Source organism: Hippoglossus stenolepis, chromosome 19 (genome assembly GCF_022539355.2).
Source record: "Hippoglossus stenolepis isolate QCI-W04-F060 chromosome 19, HSTE1.2, whole genome shotgun sequence".
Taxonomy (NCBI): domain Eukaryota; kingdom Metazoa; phylum Chordata; class Actinopteri; order Pleuronectiformes; family Pleuronectidae; genus Hippoglossus; species Hippoglossus stenolepis.
The window spans coordinates 4,110,428-4,117,878 of record NC_061501.1 but is presented as its reverse complement, the minus strand read 5'-3'; positions in this window follow the sequence as shown (position 1 = coordinate 4,117,878).

The window sequence follows — 7,451 nt, the reverse complement described above, 5'->3', positions numbered from 1 at the left end:
CCAAGCAGCGGTGGATGAAGTATTCAGATATTTTACTTACATGAAAGTACAAACACAGCAATGTAAAAATAATACATTACAAGTCCAGCATGAAAAACATATTCCATCTCCTATTTAAAGAAAAGCAGGGAAGTGTCATGATTAAAATGCAGCTAAAATGCTGGTTTGGTCCCTGTGACTGATATATTATAATATATGACATAATTACAGTATTAATACTCAAGCATCAATCACTGTGCGCACGCAGCACGTTACTGCTGCCAGAGGTGGAGCTAGTTAAAACTACAGTTTTACACACAGTTGTATTCACCAGATAAATCTGATGAGTAATGAGATGATTAATGGGAAAAGAAAGATGAAAAAATGATGTTCCGTTTCATCAATCTGTTTTCAGTTTTTCCAATCTTTGATTTTTTTGTGAGATATTGGATCATTGGAACATTTATTGAAATGAAACCATGTGAGTGGAATAGAGAGAAAAATGAATGAATTTTTTAACTCATAGACTGAAATGTGACCCTGATTATGCAAGGTTGTATACCACTGGTTTCCTCTTTAGAAAGGTGTTATTATTTAAAAGTGTGTTATATTATCCATGGTGTAAAACCTTCCCCTCAAAGGTAACTGGTAACTAAAGCAGTCGAATAAATAAAGTTGAGTAGAAAGTCTAGTATTTCCCTCTGATATGTAATGTAGTGGAAGTATAAAGTTACACGACATGATAGTCAAGTAGCCCAAAGTACAAGTCCTATAGTACTTGAGTAAATATACTTAAGTTACTTTCCACCACTGTCTCCAAGCTATCATGTTCATGTTTACATAAAGTCAGCTTAACTCTGAATTACCCACTCGATGACTATCTCTTTTCCTGTAAAGTCAGCCATTGTTCCAGTTGTTGACTTGGTGTGTCCCGTGGACTTAATAAAGTCAGACAGACAGCGATGTTTGAGCTCCCTGTGGCAGCTGAAAACAGTTTGTCTAACATTTCGATGGCAGACAACGGGACTCGTGACACACTGAGACGAGGAGTAACTGAGAGGAACCTGATAAGAACAACAGGAGTGATATGAGATGCTGGAGCTGCTGTGTTACAGTAGGTTGGAAACAGCATATCATTTCATTTGGCCTGTGACTCACTGGCATCTGCTCAGTATCACCGGCGGTCAACACTTCCATTGCTCCCTGCGTTAACACAGTGCACCCCGCCCCCCCCCTCACTGCAAAGCACCCAGCAATCCGGCCGTGTCTGTTTTCCATTGTGCCGTACATATGCAGCTCGTATGCACTGCACTGAAATGTGGTGCAGAGTCGCTGATGTCACCACTCCGGTTGCCAGTTGCGGTTTTGAGGTTGAGTGTTTCTGAGCTTGGTGAGCAGCGCTGCCCGCTGTGGGCTGCCTGCTGTGAGCTGCCTGCTGCCTGATGCAGATGCCTCTCCCCAATTTCCCCATAAGTCTGGTCTAACATCTTGACTCTGTAGGTGGTGGGGGGGGGGGTTATGTTGATAGCTCCCTGCTTCTCTAGTCAGTGAGCAATACCAACTACCCAGAAAACTCTGTCATGAATTCATGAATCCTTTCTCACAGAGCTGAAGTCAGAAAAGCTGAGTTTGAGCAATGTTGTTATCTGTAGCTTTAACATTTTGTATGCATGGGAACTAAACTGAATGTCTGCTCTGCAAAATCTGTATCAGAATTGCTTTGAAATCCTTCTCTGACTCCTGAGAGTGTGTTTGCATGTCCTCCCATATGATTGGTTCAGATTTAATACATATATGCTATAACATTTAGGAAACTCATACATTTTCTCACTCTCTATTGCTACAGCTCCTTTTTTCAGCCTCTGTCTGAAACACTTGGTTGTAGCTCCTGTCTTTGATAAAGCCTAGTCTGCTCTGAATGGCCAGCTGTCCCACTTTGTTGTGATTGGTCGACAAAGCTTTTATGCTTTACCTGGATTTGTTAGACGGCGTGTCAGAATACCTATTAGGCGTGGATTATGCAAATATATATACAAATAAAAAGACTTTCTACTTATTTGTCAAAAAAGTAAAATGTTTGGTTTAATTCTATTTATATTCACTCATTTGGCAAATGCTTTTATCCAAAGCAACTGTAAACTGAAGGACAACATTAAAGCTACAAGTAAAGCACAGCAGGTGAGCTTGAAGTAAGTACTGGGTGCTAAATCCGATCAATAAGTCAAAGTGCAGGAGATCAGGTAAAGAAGCGCAACCAAACAGTAGCACAATAAGTGCTAGTTAGGCATGTTAGGGTGTGAGAGGTGTTAGTGCTCTTGGAAGAGATGAGTCATCAAGAAGTAAAGAGGGACGCCCCTGCTTTGATAGCGCTGGGTAGCTTGTTCCACCATCTGGGAACCACAAACCAGAACAATCTGGACTCTGCTTTGTGTGCAGGGGTGTGCAGAGATGCCTTGGAGGGAAACAGTTGCAGAGAAGGAGCATAAACCAGCAGGACTTTCAAAGTTAAAGTAGATGGGTGCAGACCCAGATGTCGCTCTGTAGAATCTGGGTAACCAGTGGAGGTCGATAAACAGTAGACACATGGAAGAGCAGATGCAGTGCCACATTGTGGACCATCTGATTTTTACAGTAGCCTTTATTGAAATAGCTCCTCTATTATATTTCCAGCACATCATGTGTCCCTATTTGATGGTCTCAGCTGTTTTCATGGCCTTTTTCCATATTGTAAGGAATAAAATGAAAATACCTGGTTTATGTTATTGGTTATCACCTTTTTTACAGTTTAGAATACAAGTTCCAAATCACTGAAATTCCCAGAATGAAAAAGATCACATTGACGCAACATCCTCGACGGTAGCTACAGAGGATGCCATATAATTATGTCCATTCAGTGCGTATGCTGTATTGTATGAGTTACCTCTGCTGTGAATTATCACATCAAAGGCTGCTGTGGAGAGAGGTTGCTACAGTAGCTTTAAATAGATCAGCAGGTAATGGGCTTTGGAAGGCTGTAATTGTAGCGAGTGAGGCCTCCTTTTAAAGCTTGGCATGGGCCAGACAGATTACCATCAGGGGTCTACGGTGCCACCTGGCAGAAACCACCCTCTCTGTGATTGGGCTAATTTACGGCCACAGGAGCTGGCTCACAGGCTTTTGTCTCAACAATCGTTTTGGGTTGTGCTCTAACAAATAACTGGTGATGATTTAACTTTCTTCTGAACAACAACAAAAAAGAAACCTTTTGAAAGCAGCCGAGGTTGTGAAACCACTTTCAGATGTATTCTTTTTAATGTCACCTTCATGGCTCGCTTTCCGAGACAATGCCAAAGAATGGTTTCATGCAGCTTCTCGCCTGTCTGGCTGGTTTCAAAAGTTACTTTTTCTTACAAAAAGAATGTGCTAAACTTGGCTCAACTGTAATAACTGCGCATTTGTGGGCCTTGCGGACCAAAATTGTCCATTTCCCATCAGAATCCATCTGCAGACCTATAATTAGGATTATTTTAGGAACACTGAGAGTATCCAGTGGTCACTGCATCTTCAGGATCTATCTGGCAGAACCACAGGAGCTGCCCTGAACCCAAACAATTGCACCACAGTGTAACGTAAACACAAAACTGATTCTCTGTTGCATTCCTCTATTCCTCGAATTAAATTGTGACTCAACAGCAGGAAACCATTGTCAACATTCGGGGCATTGTTGGGCAGTAATTGTGAACATGTGCTCCTTGTTTACTGCTCGGTAACACTGTTGTCTTTTGTCTGTAACAAAACGTCTGAAAATATAATTGAGTTGAACCTACCACAAGCTAAGAGAATAGACTGAGAAGGAGTGAGCTCACTACATCGTATCCCAACATTGGTTATCTAATCAACTCAGTGTCTTCCTCCGGAGAGTTTTTATTTGTCTAGGCTGTGGTCCCACAGCAACTGGTCAGCAGCTAGCTGAAACAGCAGAGAGAAAGTTTGGAAAAAGCTGTAATATTCTTGGCAATTACAAACACTAAGGTACAGAATCTTCTCAAATGTGTTTTTTAAGCATTTTCCCACGTAACACAGCCGTGATCAAACCGATTCCAACGAAGCAAATCCCTAAACAGCTGGGTTTTGACAGGGTAAAGTGCCTACCGTAACACAGGACAGATGTGGACGGGGCCCGACTGTATGAGGTCTGAGCCTCCCCAGCAGTATCACACCACCCAGAGGCATCTGCTCAGGAGATCTGAGGGGCCGACCGGGGATTTTTTTTTGTGTTCTGGTCCGGCTGTGGATTGTGGTTATTGTTATAAGGTAAGAGATCTGTGGGGAAGAGGGCACACAGGCCACTCTCAACACATGGGGATCATGTAAAGCCCCCTCACCTCTGAACCGATGGTGTGAACAGCTGCCTAGTATTGATATAGAGATTCACTTTGATCCACCTTGATCCGCATTCAAGCAGACAACTGTGTTCATATCATGTCGGGGAGTTACTTTTGGAAATTGCACACTGTGCATTTACCTATTTTTGTTATCTACCTGTATAAATGAAATATTCTCCCAGCAGGGTCGGATTAAGCCCCTAGTGGGCCATGGGGCAAAAAGTGACCTGTGGGCTGCTACTGAACCCCCACATGTTCTCTGACTAAAATAAAAACAGAAAAAATGTGAGTCAGATCTTTAGTAAATAGGGACGTCATACAGTTGTAAAACTACATGTTCATTCTGATTCTATTTTAAATAACATGATGTTATTTAATAGCTAATTTATCAGTTGTATGTCATAATAACTTATAAACTTATAAAGGTTGTAACATCTTATATCAATGAATCAAAGGACATCATAAAAAAAATGTGATAATGAGAACGAGATCTTTTGTAGCGATGAACCTACCGAGAATTTCCGTTTTCTTTCACAATTCTTTCATGGAGCTTTATAGTGACTTTCAGCTCTTTCAGCTCTTTCAGCTCTTTACCTGCCCGGACCACAAGTTTCCTGTTGTGGTTCACTCTCACCAATCTCTTAAGCTGCTTTCAGACATGAATTCCTCCGTATTTTCTCTGGAGGGGGTGCATGTGTGAACACAAATTTCTGCGGACTTTCCTCGCCTGGCCTCCTACTATAATGTCCGTAGAAATCCAGGAGAAGTCTATGTGTGAACACAGCAGGGGATCCCCCGCTGGATCAAGTGGGGGGGGGTTGATAACATGCGACAGACGCAAAAATAAAACAGAACCTCCCGCTGTGTTGTGTATGTGTGAAAGGCAAACTGCGAGAAAACTCCGTAGCCAATTCTCCGGATTTTACCCGCAGGTCATGTCTGAAAACAGCTGCAGTGTTGTACCTGGCCCCAGCGGGCACTGGCAGCTGATTCCTCTAGTCGTTGCATGTTTGAGACCCTGTGCTGCAATCGATTGTGAGGAATAACTAGTAAGCAAGTAAGCAACAAAGTTAAAATCCTGTCTAAAAGTAATCGATAAACCCATTGAAAAAAAATGCAGAATCTGAATCATGTCTTGTATGAATTAAACTGTATCTATATACTCTCTTATATCAATAGTAGTTACAGATGTATTTAAAAGAGCAAACCTAGAACATGAAAGTTGTTGTAAGTGGGGGCTTCATTGTTCTAAACAATGACCTTTATATCTACAGTGAGAAAGTGTAAAACATAGTTCAGAAAAAGCAGATTAAATGTTGTGGCTGCATTTCACTCTGCGGGTGGAGAGAAAGTGTGATCTCATGAATTCAAGGTACTGTACATCAAGGTTTTTTCTCTCATTTTCTTAAGAAATCCTACCAACAGGAATCCTGTCAGAGAGAGGCTGTCCTCGCACGGCTTGGGGGAAAAAGAGACTGCGTTGCACTGAGGAAGCAGTTTGCATCAATACAGTCCTTGCAGTTAATTGATTGTTTCAGTGGTACTCAGATATTTAGCCCAAGACTGCAAAAAACACTGAGCCATCTGGCTGCGGACCTCATCAGCTTCTCCTCATTGCTTTGCTAAGATTTCACTTAATCTGGTTTAAGCTTCTTGTTTAAAAGCAGGGAAATAATTGGTGGGAGTGAAACCATTGAAGTAATGATACAGCCATTCTCTCCTCAGGCTAATTGGTAAATTAAATTAATCCGCTTTCCATTCTGCTGTTGCAAGTCTCACATTTTTTAAAGGAGCCTTCAAGGTCACCGGACCCATTTTTGAGACGACTCCTCAATTTCACTTCAGGACCAGGCCTTTTGCTGACAGAACGTGCAAGTTGATCAACAATTTTGTGTTTTCGCTCAAAGGCGAAACAGGATGGACGCATCAGATCAAACCTGTGACATCCAGAGGTCTGATAAAGCGCAGGGCACTTGCCTGCTGCTCTGTCTGTGACACATCACATTGTTTGAATGCAAAAGTATGTCCTCCGCTATCAGAATTAGATAAGATTTAGATGCTTGGTGCAGGCAGGGCATGAGGTGGCCGCCGGCGAGGTATTTGACCTCTGTTTGGTATATGAGTCATGCAGATAAATGCTTTCATGCAGACATCGTGGCTAATTTGATACGTCCACATCGGGCCTGCTCATGCCAGAGATGACATCAGTACACACTGCGGAGGGGACGATACATGGGAAAAAGTCTGTGTGAGTGATGGCTGTCATCTTCTGTGCTATCACCGATGAAATATCAGGGGTTTGCTGATCCAATCCACATTATCCATCTGCAGGCATGGATCCCCGAATCCCACAGCAGAACACGGCCCTTCTTCAATCATTATGTTTGATTAATTTCACCACACGCATCAGCCTGATGACAGATCTGCTCGGAGCATTTGCGCTGAGATGCATCATTCTGGGAAAAGCGCCTGCCAGACTTCGTGGACTACCCAGTGAATCACTCTGTGTGTGTGTGTCCATTTTGTCATCCCTGTGTCTTGTTTGTACTTCTCCTTACTCTTCTAAGTGTCACTAGGTTGTTATATGGCAAAATGCACAATCCCAGTAACACACACACACACACGCACGCACACACACATGGTCAGAGTAATACAGGCTGTCCGTAGATTCTCATGGGGTCTGAGTGGAGTGCAGCAGACACGCAGCAGACAGCCCCAGTGAGCCAGACGTGGAAAAGAGAGGGAAGGAGGATGGAAGAGCGCCAGGGGGGAAAATACAGGCTTATAGTGTAGACAGTGCAGTGTTTCTAATCTGCAAAAAAGTTCACAGTATTGTGTAATTACCACACAAGTCTATTATTTCAGGGTAAGTGGTGGATGATATGAGGGGGGACTGAAAACTGTCTCACATTATGACAAACACATTTTCTTGCGTAACTGTTCTGGTGTCTATTCGAGCAGAAAACAGATCTTTTTATTTTTTATTTTAATTTAATTGGGAGATTAAATTTGAATTCATTTTAAATGATGAAATGTGTTTTTGAGACCGTGGTGACATCCACACCACTACGTTTGAAAACAAGTCAACTCTGCAATTGATACGCCTGG